This window comes from Panthera uncia, chromosome C2 (genome assembly GCF_023721935.1).
Source record: "Panthera uncia isolate 11264 chromosome C2, Puncia_PCG_1.0, whole genome shotgun sequence".
NCBI classification, from domain to species: Eukaryota; Metazoa; Chordata; class Mammalia; order Carnivora; family Felidae; genus Panthera; species Panthera uncia.
Genome location: NC_064810.1, coordinates 70323167 through 70338908, shown reverse-complemented (window position 1 = coordinate 70338908; position 15742 = coordinate 70323167). Strand labels below are relative to the sequence as shown.

The following is a 15742-nucleotide window of genomic DNA, read 5'->3' as shown; positions in this document are numbered from 1 at the left end:
CCAGTTGGTCGACAGCAATGCAGAAGGTTGGACAGGCTCCAAGTCTGTTGTTTCAACCATTTGGTCCTATTGAGGATGACAGGAAGATAAGAGGAAACCAAAAGGGTAGGGCCCCTATCTAAAAAATGCACACCCTGAAGTTGTGCACGGTGCTGGAATGGTGCCCCAGAATTGATTCTAACTCCCTGGGGCTACAGCAGAGAAAGAAACACAATCAGGAACAAGATTCCCAGCAGAACCTCTGCAGGAAAAGCAAAGCCATGATGAAAGAAGTCAGAACAGCAGTTACCATTGTGGGCAGGGTATTGACTGAGAGGTGGCAAGTGGGAGGTTCCTGAGAGCTGGCATTTTTCCACGCTGTGAATCAGGAGCTGATTACTTGGGCTCAAGTACATAAGGACATTTTAAAAGTCATACACTCAAGGTTTACTCACTTTTGCATGTGTATATTGTAAGTAATGTGTATTTTGTACATTGTATGTGTGTATTGTGTATATTGTGTAAAAAAAAAAAGTAATTAAGGGACGCCTGGGTGGCTCAGTCAGTTGAGCGTCCGACTTCAGCTCAGGTCACGATCTCACGGTCTGTGAGTTTGAGCCCCACGTCGGGCTCTGGGCTGACGGCTCAGAGCCTGGAGCCTGCTTCAGATTCTGTGTCTCCCTCTCTCTCTGTCTACCCCTCCCCAACTCACACTCTGTCTCTGTCTCTCAAAAATGAATAACGTTAAAAAAAAAAAAGGTAATTAAAAACTGTGTCAAAAGTAAAACAACCCAGTTGATCAGAAGAAGTTCAGCCTCTTCTGGTACTGAAGCCCTAGAAAAATCCCCAGAGCCCCCAAAGACAGACACTGTTTGTGATGTGGTGAAGGCCATCTTTCTTAATCACTCCTATGACAAGTTCAATCAATATTGAGATTCTTGGGACTTTTCATTATTGTCCCTCAATGAAGGCAGTGGTGTGATGCTAAAGAAGAATTTAGTGAAGACTTGAGATGTCCACAGTGCGGTCCCAAGGCAGAGCTCTGGGTAGTCTTTGTCATTATTGTCAACTTGGCCTTCCCAGGGCTTATGAGGGTGCTTGAATGGGATTGCTTTCTTAGCTCTCTCCAAGACCGTTGTAAGTCTCGGGCTGCTTTGGGTCATGGGCTTAGACCCATTGCCATAGGGAAGCTATTGCTGCACACATACTGGGGGCATGGGGTGATTCCATGGCTGGGGAGCTGGCGTCTACTTACCCTGTCCAAATCTAGGTTGCCGAGACCACAGTCCCTTCTCTTATCTCATAGACGGTGCTACCAGCCACCAGACCTCCGAGTCACACAGCTCCAGGGAGCACCAACCCACACACGTGAACATAGTGCAATGCAGAGACCCTGTCAGCAATGGCCTGGCCTCCCCGCACTCTCTGTCTTTGGAAGAAGGGGGCTTTCTGCTGAGGAGGCAAGGAAAGGCTCCACCCCAGCCCCATCACTCCACGTTGGTTGTGCTGTGGTGGGGGGCTTGTGGGGGGGGCACTGGGAAGCCCCAAGAGCACTGTGGCCTGTGTGGCTGCCAGGCAGAGATGCTCAGAACCTGCTAGCCTATCCTCCTGCCACTACTCTGAACCTTGAGTATTAGCCAACGAGACAACCAGCCAGCCCTCAGGCCTTGTGCTTCATCCTAGCCCAGGCCATCATGGGTTCTGGAGTCAGTTGACCTGGGTTCAAATTCTAGCTGTACACCTTCCTAGTGGGGCAAATCCCTAACCACTCTAAGTTTTCTCAGCTGTAAAATGGGCACAATGCTTACATGAGTGCCCACCTCATTGGGTTGATAAGGAGAATTGATGTACGCACAATGCATGGCACATTGTATGTGCTCAGCATGAGTCAGCTTTTGGCACGAATCTCTTGTCTGCATCGTGATCAGCATAAGAGAAAGATATGCCTCTTATTATGTAATAGAAGTGGATATAATATAGAAGTGAGAAAGCTGGGGTTTGTTTTTAAATAATTACTTTCTTTTTCCATGGTTACAAAAATGTGGGAGAGGGAAACAGGAAGATGTTGGTCAAGGGGTACAGAATTTCAATTCTGCGAGATGAATACGCTCTGGAGATCTAATATACAACAATATGACTATGGTTAATGAGATTGTTTTAGGTACTTGAAATTCGCTGAGAGGGTAGATCTTAAGTATTCTCGCCACAAAAAGAAAAGGAAACGGTAACTATGGGAGGTGAGAGAGATGCTAAGTGGTTTAACTGTGGTAACTATTTCACAATGTATATGTATATTAAATAATCTCTTATAATATATACCATTTCGAATTATCAGCTATACCTCAGTAAAGCTGGAAAAAATGACAGGTTTTTTTTTTTTAATGTTCAAAGTAATACACATTCATTAAGAAACATTTAATGAAAAAGAAAAAAGTTTTAAAACCTATCTGCTATTCACTTTCTGGGATTTTTTCTTTCTATTCCTTGCCAACAACTATGTGTATATGTATGTATATGTGTGTGTGTGCATGTTTTAGCAACTTTATGCAATATAGTATTATTAACCATAGTCACCATGCTGTACATTACATCCCCAGGACTTATTTATTTATAACTAGAAGTTTATACGTTTTGCTCACCTTCAACCATATTATTTTTTTTAAATAAACTTTCTACTTTAATTTTTTTTTTATTTACAGAAAAGTTACAAGGATAATACAGAAAGTTATACTTCACACCCAGTTTCTCCTATTGTTATCTTACATTGCTACTATACACTATCATATTTATCATATGAACCAAAGTTGATACATTTTTTTTTTAAGTAAGCTCTACATCCTGTGTGGGGCTTGAACTCATAACCCTGAGATCAAGAATCTCATGCTCTACCAATGGAGCCAGCCAGACACCCTGATACATTATTCTTAACTGAAGTCCATACTTAAATTTGGATTTCTTGGTTTTTTGTATATTCCATTTCTGTTCCGGGATTTCATCCAGGATTCCACATACATATAGTTACCATGTCTCGTTAGGCTCCTCTAGAATGCAAGAGTTTCTCAGACTTTTCTTGTTTTTAGTGAACTTGACAGTTTTGAGGAGTTCTGGTTAAGTATTTTGTAGAATGCCCTTCAGTTGGAATTTATCTGATGTTTTCCTCATGATTAGACTGGGGTTATGGGTTTTGGGGAGGAAAACCATAGGAATAAAGTGCCATTTGATCACATCATATCAATGGTACTATCAACATGACTTTTCACTGTGGATGTTGACCTTGATCACCTAGTTGAGGTATTATATGTAAAGTTTTCTTTTTTCTCCCCCTTTCATATGGTATCCTTTGGAAGAAAGTCACTATGCACACCCTATCCTTTAGGGGTAGGAAGTTATTCTCTATGTCCTTAATGAAATAATATCTACATATATTGCTTGGAATTCTTCTGTCTTTTTTCTACTTATTTATTTAGTCAATCATTTATTGGTATCAGTAGGATCTTGTGGGTATTTATTTTATACTTTGAGTTATAAGCCAGTATTATTATGCTATTTATTTTGTTGCTGGACATTGTTCCAGTTTTGGCTATTGGGAGCTCTTTCGGTTGCCATGGACATACCCTTGTATGTTTTTCTTTGAGTACTTCCTTACTTTCTGGCACTAACAGATGTTTCGTATTTATGTTGTATATTCCATGCCCCAGCCATTTCTCCAAGGAGCTTAGTTTCTTTTTATTGAGGAATGGTATTGGAAACCAAGATCTGGGCACTGGGTGTCCTCACTGTACCTGGGTGTTGTTACTTCCAGGCTCTCTCAGTGGACAGAACTAAGAAATATATATGTATATGCTAATAGCTTTTTAGTGGATTCATTAGGATTTTCTATCTACAGAATCTTATTAATTACAAGTGGGAGATAGTTTCACTTCTTCCTTTTCAATCTGGATACTTTTTATTTATTTATTTTTTCTTGCCAAGTTCCATTAGCTAGAACCTCCAGCACGTGTTGAATACAAGTAGTGACAGTAGGCATCTTTGTCTTGTTCCTGATCTTAGGGGAAGACATTCAGTGTTTCAGCACTAAGTATAATGTTAGCTGTGGTTTTTTAATAAGTGTTCTTTATCAGGTCAATGTTTATTTATTTTGAGACAGAGACAGAGTGCGAGCAGGGGAGGGGCAGAAAGAGAGGGAGACAGAGAATCTGAAGCAGGTTTCAGGTTCTGAGCTGCCAGCACAGAGCCCGACATGGGGCTTGAACTCACAAACCGTGAGATCATAACCTGAGCTGATGTCAGACGCTTAACCCACTGAGCCATCCAGGCGCTCCTGTTGAGTGTTTTTACAATGAAAGGGTGTTGAATCTTGTCAAATCTTTCTGGATCTATTGAGATGATCATGTGGTTTTGGTCTTCTATTCTATTGTTATAGTATATTATATTAATTGATTTTCAGATATTAAACCAACCTTGTACTCCTGGGATAAATCCTGTTTGGTCATGGTGTATAATCCTTTTTATATGTTGCTCATTTCAGGTTTCAAGTATTTTGTTGAAAATTTTTACATCTATATTCACGGGAGATATTGCCCTGTTTTTTTCCTATAAAGTGTTTGGTTTTGGTTTGAGGGTAATACTAACCTCATAGAGTGAGTTCGAAAGTGTTCCCCCTGCCTTTATTTTTTGGAAGAGTTTGTGAAGAATTGTTACTCTTTCTTCCTTAAATATATGTTAGAACTCACCTGTGAAGCTATATGGGCCTGAGCTTTTATTTGTATGGAGTTATAAAATTTCTATTTCAATTTCTTGTTATAAGTTTATATAAATTTCTATTTCGTCTTCAGTCAGTATCCATAGTTTGTGTCTTTCTAGGAATTTGCCCATTTCATCTAAATTGTCTAATTTGTTGGCATACAGCTATTCCTAGTATTATTTTATAATCTCTCTTATTTCTGTAATGTTGGTAGTGATGTTCTCTCACTCTTGATTTTCATATTTTGAGTGAGTTTTTTCTCTCTTTTAATTTGGTCAGTTTAGCTAAAATTTTGTCAATCTTGATTATCTTTTCAAAGGACAAATTGTGGCTTGATTAACTTTATTGTTTTTATATGTGTATACTAATCTGTGCATACACATACATCCATAACTGTTACTGTATTATATCCATCTGTGACTATATTAAGCTAAACACAGGTTCATACTGATATCTCCAACTCCAATCTAGTATCACATAATTCATTCTAGCCTTTCCCCTTGCTCATCTGTAACTTCATACATTCAAGAGTAGTAAATTTGGCTCCCATTATCTGCACCCATTTACTTATTTGTTTAATCCCAGTATATGCGTATAGTGGTTTCAGGATTGTTAACCCATATCTGCATAGGAAATAACTTTATCAATTAAAGTATAGTGCTCAGGTACAGTTCCTTTTGCCTTTGGTCTTACAATCTCCACTCATTTCCAAAGTCATTTAGGTCAACATCCACTCTCTTCAGTTAAATTATTATCATATATTTTAATAACAGATTCTTTTATCATAGTCTACATTCTACTCTGGGATTTCCCTGACCTAATTTTTTTTACATTGAGGTTGATTCCTTGTGCTATAAAGTTCTGTGTGTTTGAAAAATGCAGTCTCATGTAACATACAGAACAGTTTTACTGCCCTAAAATGCAGTTCATCTATTCAGCCCTCTCCACTCCCCACACTCCTGTCAACGACTGATATGTTTTATATTTCTATAATTTTACCTTTTGCAGAATGTTATATAAATGGAATAACCTTTTAAGATTGGCTCTTTTCACTTAGCAATATATGTTTCATTTAGCAATGTTTTGTATGTTGCATGAATTAATAGCTCATTCCTTTTTATTTCGGAATAGTATTCCATTGTATGGGTGTACTGGAGTTTTTTTTTTTCATACCTTCACCTTTTGAGGACTATCTTGGTTGCTTCCAATTTTTGCAGATTATGAATAAAACTGCTGTAAACGTTCATGTGTGGATTTTTGTGTCCATAAGTTTTCAAATCTGTTAAGTAAATGCCTGTGATTGCCATATTGAATGGGAAAACTATATGTAACTTTATAAGAAATGGCCAGTCTGTCTTCCAGAGTGGCTCTACCATTTTGTATTTCCACCAGCAATGAATGAGAATTCTTACACACTATGACAGAGGACTTTTCAACTAAAATGACTCCAAATCTAAATTTACGGCCCTCTATTAATCTTGCTCTTTACTGCTCTGATGGATCTAAAGCCGTTGGAAACCACAGGAAAGTAAGGGTGTGCCTGGGAGGGAGATACAGACCCTTTGATTAATGTTATCAATCTCTTTGCCAATGGGTAAACTTATAAGCACCAGACGTCCAAGGACATCTCATTCTGCTAACCGTAAAGGACTATAGTTGCAGAGAGGAAAGGTTCTTTCTTTGCTAAACTGATAATCCCAACCTCTCATGTGAGATTTCCTCCAGGCCATGTATATTTTGCACCCCTTTCCAATAATCCAGATGGTACCATGCTATAGGGAACTACAGATATTATATTTCTAAAACCAATACTTTCGTTAGCCTTTTTTATTTTGTTGTTGATAGTAGGAAAAGTATAATTTGGGTTGAATATCTTAGGATAAGATGGTCCCTTTCTTATTATCTTTGAATTCTAACTGGAGATGAATCTTAAGATACAACTGTGATAGGAGCAAATAACTATAGCATCAGGAGTCCTGGCTTTAATGAGACTCAGTAGGACTGACAGGTACTAGGACACATTTGGGGAAAGGGGGTCAGGATGATCAGTGAACAGGAAAGACAAAAAGAATAATAATTTATTGGGGTGCCTGGGTGGCTCAGTTGGTTAAGTGTCCAACTCTTGATTTTGGCTTGGGTCATGATCCCAGGTTGTGGGATCGAGCCCCGTGTCAGGCTCTACACTGAGCGTGGAGCCTGCTTAACATTCTCTCTCTTTCTCCCTCTGCCTCTCTCCCCTGCTTGCATTCTCTCTCTCTCTCTCTCTCTCTCTCTCTCTCTCTCAAATTAAAAAGAAAAAGAATATGAATAAGAAATTATCTGGGGAAGAGGGAAGGAGCCCATGGCAGAAGTGGATGAAGGGCCCCCTGGGCCTGAAATAGAGAAAGATGAAGGAAGTCGGTCTAGAAAGTCAGGAGGGGAGAACAATTGGGGTCTGATCTGAATGGAAGCTGAGAGTGAGAAGTTTGGGGAGAAGAATCTGGGCTTCAGTGAGTTTAGGAGTCATTCTGACCTAAAGTTTTGACAATAGCATCAGCAACAGCTGATACAGTTGATGCCCCTCTAAGGTGTCCACACCATTCTAAACACTTTACTGCATTATCTCACTCAAACCTGTGAGATGAGCACTATTTTATAGCATTTTAGAGAGAAGAGATATGATTGGGGTTTGGAGAACTTAAGATACCTGGAGATAAGTACGTATCTCTAAGACACTTATCTTAAGATGAGATTTCAGTCTGAGTTTTTTGGTTCCAAAGGTGCCTTCTTTTTTTTTTTTTTTTTTTTATTTATTTTTTTTTTAAATTTTTTTTTCAACATTTTTTATTTATTTTTGGGACAGAGAGAGACAGAGCATGAACGGGGGAGGGGCAGAGAGAGAGGGAGACACAGAATCGGAAACAGGCTCCAGGCTCCGGGCCATCAGCCCGGAGCCTGACGCGGGGCTCGAACTCACGGACCGCGAGATCGTGACCTGGCTGAAGTCGGACGCTTAACCGACTGCGCCACCCAGGCGCCCCCAAAGGTGCCTTCTTTTTGTCTGCGGGCTCTTGAATACCTTCTGTGCTTTGGCTGTGGGGTATCAAAATGCTCACGGCCTGCCCAGATGGAACCTTCCGGATACCCCAGGCCTTGTTACCTCCAGGAGGCCCCCTACTTCCTCCTGGCCAGTCTTCCCTCCTCTGAACCCTCAGAAGTCCTTGTCTAACAGGTCCCTGGCAAGCACATGTTGCCTTGAGTTTCAGCTTTTGCATTTATTATGCAATTCCTGAATTTTTCACAATCTGCTTTTTCATTTGTTTTTTCCCCCCTGAACTTTTTTTTCTTTTCAAACAGACTTTGTTTTTTAGAAAAGTTTTGGATTTATAACAACACTATGAAGACAGTACAGAGTTTCTGCCTAGCCCCCACACTCAGTTTCCCCCATTATTACCTGTTAGTGTGGTGCATCTCCCTCTTGACCATTTTCTACACACTTATGTACATATCAAACAACTTCCAGAAACACAGTTTTATTTGGAGTGTCTCAGCCTCCTCCTCACAGGTTAGAAACCATCACTCGACACAGGCCAGATATCATGGAGCCGGGCCAAGGTGAAGTCCTTGCTCTTCTTCCAGGACAGTGATTTGGGGTGACATGCTGAGGTTTCAAAGCAGGACGTGTCAATATCTCTTTTCCTTCCTTGTGGAAACTTGAAACTCTCCCAAGAGTGAGCTCTGACAACAAACAAAAACAAAGATGGAGGTGCTGGAATCTTTTCTATGATTTTCACCAGCAACACCCATTTTGTGATTATCTCTAATTCAGGGCAACTTGTTTGGAGAAGTCATCCAATGAACAGGCTGGTTTTGTCTGAGCCCAGGAACAAACCGATGCCAAAGGAGTGCCCTTCAATAAACACTTATTGAGCACCCACCAGGTGGCTCTGGGGAGAGTCCCCAGAACTGCCCTAAATCTGTAAAACACAGTGTTCTGGAGCAGGGAAGACAGGAGGCAGAAGCCCCAGCTTTGGGGAGGAGGATGTTGGGTTCTCTCTGGGACAGGTTGGATTTGAGTGGGTTATCCAGGTGGAGGTGTCCACAGGCACCTGGGAATAAAGATCTGGCACTTAGAGAGAATAAGGACACAAATTGGTATTTGTACAGTGAGCAGAAGGAATCTCATTGTAGAGGTCCAGATGTGAACATGTGGGTAGCTAACCTTCAACTCATCACGTACCTTCTCTCAGATAATTCATGACATTTGCATATCTGTTGCCCCCCTTGTTTTATAAATCTTCTTAGAAATTAGATAATGATGAAGCACTTCTATAGATCCACTGTGCTGACCATTTTTCTGTTTTAAGTGATACGCAAATATGAAACAAGGATGTTCCTCTTAATGTTTCAAAGGCTTTTGATGCTGCAGAAGTAGAATAATAGGCTGGTGGAAGATAGATGAGTGATCAAAGAGAACTCAAGGGAAGCCTTCTTTTTTTCTTTCTTTCTTTTAAATGTTTATTTATTTTTGCGGGGGGTGGGGGGGGGGACAGAGAATCTGAAACAGACTCTGTGCTGACAGTAGAGAGCCTAATGTGGGGCTCGAACCCATGAACCGTGAGATCATGACCTGAGTTGAAGTCAGAGCTACCCAGGTGCCCCTCAAGGGAAGCATTCTGAAGCAGCTGTTTATTGGCACAGTGCCTGACACACAGTAGATCCTCCATAAACATTAAATACACCATAAATAAGATAAGATGAATGGGAATGTGAACCCATAAAGGCCTACCCATTCACAGACTGACTCTCTCTATTCTGTGTACACAGGGAAAATCAGAGGTATGCCTCAGACAAGCAGTAGGGACTTGACAGATGGCCCCAAAGCAGCTCAGGCTTACAAACAGGACGATGTTATATAGTCTCTCTTGCAGAGGGATCTTGCACACAAGCCCAGATTGGTGCCTGCTGCCACTCAGACAGGATGCTGGTTTAGGGCTATTCATGACCCAGCCCAGTGCTAAGCAGCCAGAGAGAAATGGGTCAGGGCAAGGGCGGGCCTTCCAGGAGCTAATTGCACAGAGATATCCAGACAGGCTGAAACAGCGGCTGCGGCTCAGTGTCTGAGGTCCTCAGGGGCAGAATCAGAGACTCACCCAAGGCTCGGTCTCTAGGGAAGGGCCTTGGTGGGCCAGGGACACCTCAGGTCTAGGCTACCCTGGGGCAGAAAGGATAGTCTTGAGAGCCCATTCCCAGGCAAGGCCCAACAATGCCACCTGCACTATGCCCGTACCAGTCCTCCACAGCTCCAAGTGTGAGAGTCCTGACACAGAGGCCACCTCCCTCTTGCTAAATCGGGTGAATAAAAGGAAGCAGGTCAAGGCTGGTGCCCCCACTACAGCCAACCTTTAACTAGACTCCAAAATTAGATTCCCAAATGCGCACGCTGTGGTTTGTTTCATCTCTTGTGAGTGTGTGATTGGGCTGGCAGGGCGGGCAGGGAGGAGTGATATAGTAAAGCTAAGAGTTTTTGTTTGTTTGTTTGAAAGATGGGGGTGGGGTATTTGTGGTGGTGTTTGATCATTTTCGAAAAATCCTACCCTTGTTCCAGCCCTGGCTGGGTCTGCAGGAGAGGGTGGTGTTCCCGGGCAGAGTCTGCAGGGACTGGCTATCCAGCTGCTCTTTCCTGGAGTAACTCCGTGAAGTTCACAATAGGTCATTCCTCTAATTCAGTTTCAGAAACTCAATTTTTATCAGTTCCCCTATGGTCATTAAGAAATCTGCTACCCAACGGCACAAAACACTGATTCATCAGCTGTCTTCATTACTCTGTGCAGAGCAAGAGGGCTGCTGGCAAGGCTGAATCTTCATACTGGAGTCTAACATCCTCTCAGGAGGGAAAAGCCTCAAGAATTAGGATGAGTGGGTTGTTTGGCAATTGTGGAGTTCCAGCAAAGGAGCTGAATGGTCTTAAGGGCTGTTTTATTTAAGCTGTGATCGCCCCAGGAATTGCCCTTGTCCACGGAAAAGCTTGGTAGAATAGAAGCTGCTACAGTTACAGAAAACAGCTGCCAAGCAGAAACCACTTTCAAGTCAGCTGGCCACACAGTGTGCCCTCCCTGTGGGGCGTGCTGGAGAAGCAGGCTAATGAAAACCTCTTTCCTCTACAATCTACTCAAATGTGCTCTGAAGCAACCTGGGAATCACCAGGGAGCTTGTTAGAAATGCGGAGTCAAGTCACAGGCCCCCACGGGGAACTTCTGAGTCAGAATCTGCATTTTAACAGACCCCCAGGAGACTCGCATGCACAATATAGCTTAAGAAGCCCCAGGCTAGCGTCCAGGCTCCATGTGGATCTCAAAATCCACTTCAGTTTGATTCAACCTCAACACCTGCAGGGAACCTGCCTTTTCCTTAGTAAAGTTAAGGGTGGACCTGGGATCTCCCTCCGTTAATGCGGAAAGCACTGGGCTCAGCAGGAATGCCTCCTGTTCCCTGGATTCTCTTTCCCTTTGGAGCTGCCACTGCTTACATTTGAGTCCTGTGTTGGACTTCATTACACAAGCCAGTGGGTCCCTTCAGATGCTTCTTTGTTTGAATCCAGTCTCAGAAGGGTAATCTTATGAGGTTTAGAAGTGGTTTATCAAGGGGCGTCTGGGTGGCTCAGTTGGTTGGGTGTCTGACTTCGGCTCAGGTCATAATCTCGCCGTTCGTGAGTTTGAGCCCCTCATAGGGCTCTGTGCGGACAGCTCAGAGCCTGGAGCCTGCTTCCGATTCTGAGTGTCCTTCTCTCTCTGCCCCTCCCTGCTCAGGCTCTGTCCTTCTCTGTCTCTCAAAATAAAGGAAAAAAAAAAAAGTGGTTTATCATGACTACATTTTAGCTTGGCTGCTTTCTGCTTACCTGGTTGTGGGCTGTGGACCTTCATGTCATCAGTTAAGCAAATTCAAAATCTCACTGTAGCATAGGCTACTTCTGGGAAATGTTCTGAGAGATTGTTATTCCAGGCACACTGCACCTAGTGAGCTTGTCTTTATATCTTAGGGTCTTTTATTTTGTGCCGGTGACATCAAATTCCGTTACAAATTGGACTCAAACCTTCCTAAGATGAGTATGGTTATAAGGTCCAGGCTGGAGTAAGTTACTCTACTCTGGGCACAGAGCTTCAACCATCTGCCTGTTGGACAGTGTTTCAAAATTCCAACTTAAGATGTAGTGAAAGGTGGTTTTCAGATAGAAGATCTCAAAGATCTGAAGCTAGGCTATACCACTGAAAAAGCGTGGCACTTGAAGTCAATTGTTTTGTATTCTTTGCGCTTCCATTCGTTCACCTATAAAATGGGTATGGTGCCTATTTCACGGGATTGTTGGGAGGCTAAGATACTGTGTGTGACACAGTAGAAGCACCCCACCCAGCACCTGGATGGGGTCTGGGCTCAGTGAATGTTAGTCGCTCTAGAACCCTGGCTCTGGGACACAGCTTCCCTACCATTTAAGAGACTGTGTGACATGAACCGGGGCAAACTGGGCCAGCCCTCACAGATGTAGCCACCAAAAAGTTGCCTCCTTGACCACATTTCCATGTATGAGAAATAAAAATTTCATCACAATCATTTTCCAAACCAAGGGAACACTTGTCTGCTTGTCTATATTAAGCTGAAGAAACCAAAAAGTTTCTGATGATACGGTATTTTTCCCGAACACTGGATGTGCTGACTTGGGAGTTAGATTTAATCATCTGTTTGCAAGTGTCTTCTGGACACATATGTTCATTTTCCCTGTTCACATCAGCAGCCACCAAGCACGTCACAGTGTTCTTTCAAAGGCCTCTTTAGGCAATGTTTGGCCACATGGCATACAGTTTACCATAAGTGTTCTTGTTTAAGATGCCAGATGTCCGCCATGGAGGAAGAGAAACTCCCAACAGGAGTGAAAGAATTGCAAAGTACAGATGTCCAAAGGAGGAAGATGAAAATAAGAAACACTAAACAGATGTGCTGATATTTTGGAAACAAAGTTAATATGATTCTTTTCATTCAGTAACTCTCCTTATCAAAGGTAGCATACATTGGGAGAATTTAAGGAAATCAGGATCTTGCAAGGACAAATATGAGCGCACCGCAATTCTGTTAAACATTTCTGGAGCATCAGTTATACTACAAGATCTTGTGTTTAGAGTGATCTGAGATTTCCTCCTCAACATGAATACGAATCCAAATTTTGAAATGCAATTAAAGCTGAAATGAAAACTAAATGGATTCCCCAGACCCCCAAATATTGGATCTTCTCAAATTGTCCTACTTGGACAGTCTGTGAACCTCTTTAGCAAAGATTCTGCCTTGGGGAGAAGACTGTATGTATACAGTCAGCTGTGCCATGATTAGATTCGTAAAGAGATAGTAAAGTGGAGTTGTTTAGAGCTGGGTTCAGAAGCTAGTTTGCCTAGGTTTGAATTCTGCTTATCACCACTTATTAGCCATTACGACCTGGGGCAAATTCTTTAACTTCTGTAGAATCCTAGTTTTTACACCTAGAAAACAGGGATAATGTTAATTGTTATTTCTAAGGATCATTATGAGGATCACATGAACTAATCCTAATACTGTAAAAGGATTAGAGTTGTTCCCAGTGCCCAGTAGATGCTCAGTAAATCCTAGCAGCGATTGTTCTGTTATCATTCGGTGCTGATGGCGAGGACACTCCCCGATGCAAGCAGGCTACACTCCTTTCCATCATGAGCTGACTAGACTGGTGATATACTGGGACAGACAGTCTGTGTACAGTGTATCAGACTGCAACAATGTATGGATATCACATTATCCATGGAAATGAGAGAAATGTGGGCTACTCGTACAATCAGCAAGTACATGGCAAAACTAGATTTTCAACTCAGGTCTCTCTGCTCCAGTGGCCAATCTGTTCCCATTAAACCCTGTTGAAAGGTCAACATGAGTTGACAGTGTGCAGTGATTGGTAAGGTAGTGAATGGGGTGGCAGACAGATGGCATTTGTAAAGGCTGTAGCCTCTAGGACAGAGGAACGTGACGCTGTTCCACCTAGACTGGTCAAACCACGCTTCCAGAAGTGACCAGTGGGTGGGGGAGATGTGGAATTGTGTCCTGTGTTAGTCCTGGGAAGGGATTAGGATATTTAATCTGAAGAAGAGAAGACAGCTGTGGACATGAGAGCACTCTTCAAGCAATAGCAAATGGAGAAAGTAGAGGGAGCGACAATTCAGTTTAATACAAGTAAAAGCTTTCTAACCATCTGAACTATCCAAAGCTCTCTGCTTTGGGAAGTGACAGATTTGCTCTCATTGGAAAGGTTAAGGAGAAGCTGGGTAATCACTTGATGGTATGAAGCAGAGGGATTTTGTTCAATTAATTCAATACACATTTATCAAACATCTGTTATAGGCCAGGGATGGTACAGGAGTTAAAGTTCCCTCCAAGCTCGAAGTTCTATTTTGCCCAGATGAAACTAAATAGAACCTTATACCTTGCTCAAAACTCCAGCCAAGAACACTGGCAAATGGGCATAAATATCCTTATAATCAATTTAAAAATTAATCATTCTGAATTCTTAATTAATTCTTATTAATTCTTCTTTCCTTGCCCTGAGTAACTTTTGCCACTTGCTATAAAACAGGAGCAAACTTTTCCATAGTAACCTGGCTATTGCTCTTACTCTATGTTCTCCTGTGTAAGCTTCCTTTTAGTACAGGGGAAACAAAAAATGATTTAGTCAGCAGAATTAGGACAGGAAACTGAAGGTTCCCAAGTACATTTTTAAAGAAAAAAAAAATGAAAAATAAAATGGAAAATAGTACCAGCCTCAAATATGTGAGCTGACAATCTACCTCCATTCTCTGGAATGCATCCTGTTCCAATGTGCAGAGCTCCACATTTTTATTTTATGACTCTGGTCCTAAAGTGATTGCCCTAGGCTTAGGATTCCAAGGTAAAGAAAATGGATACAGTTTGTCAAATAGGAGATGTGGTCGGGGCTGAATGTGGGTTAGGGTGGCTTCTGTGGTGGTTGCTATGAACACCTACTGTGGGACAGGCAGAGCTCTGCTGTGATTGGCCAAAGTGCGTGCCAGGATTTGAAAGCATTTGAAAATAGTTTATGGGTGTTTTCTAACTCATAAAACCTCAATCAATATTTGCAGAAGTATGGGGTGGTAGAAAGTTGAAACAGTGGGCAAAGTAACAGGGAAAAACCTTGGGAGTTGAAATTTAACTTTGAGCAAGTCATTTGTCCTGTTCACTAACAAGACTTGTGCTCTGAGACAGGAGATGGCCTCCGACTGTGGTTTTCAAACACAGGTCACAGCCCATTGAGATATCAATTTAATGGGTTGAAATCAACATTTCAAAAATTAAACGGAAAGCTCCATAGTGTTTTGTACATAGCAAAGGTATTATTTCATAAAACTCTTGTTTCTTGTGAACACACACACATAAACACACATATACACACAAACATATACACACACATGTGTACGGAGTTGTGAAATAAAATTTTACCCAAAGTTTTAGCATCGAGTGCCATCAAAAATATTTGATCCTGGGGTGCCTGGGTGGCTCAGTCAGTTGGGTGTGTCTGCCTCTTAATTTTGGCTCAAGTCATGATCCCAGGGTCGTGGGATGGACCCCACACTGGGCTCTGCACGGAGCATGGGGCCTGCTTAAGATTCTCTGTCTCCTTCCCTCTGCCCCTCTCCCCCACTTTCTCTCTCTCTCTCTCTCTCTCTCTCTTAAATAAAATAAATAAATAAATAAATTGAATCTAAAAAAACTAAAAAATTTTTTGACCCTAAGAGACCATTTGGACCATAGATACGACACCAGAAGGAACTCTGTTAGTGAGTTGGCATATTAATGTGTTTTTTAAAATTTTGATAAAATATACATAACATAAACAGATTAATTAATTAGTTAATTAATTAATTTTTGAGAAAGAGTGAGTGGGGGAGGGCAGAGACAGAGCCAGGCACAGGATCCAAAGCAGGCTCTGCGCTGATGGCAGCAAGACTGATGCGG

General features: G+C 41.9%; 1 protein-coding gene across 1 annotated transcript in view; it reads left to right on the top strand.

Moving 5' to 3' along the window:
* The window catches only part of TFRC (transferrin receptor), a 58946-nt gene that overhangs the window by 12014 nt on the left and 31190 nt on the right, over positions 1 to 15742 (top strand). The gene's annotated exons all lie outside the window — the stretch shown is intronic.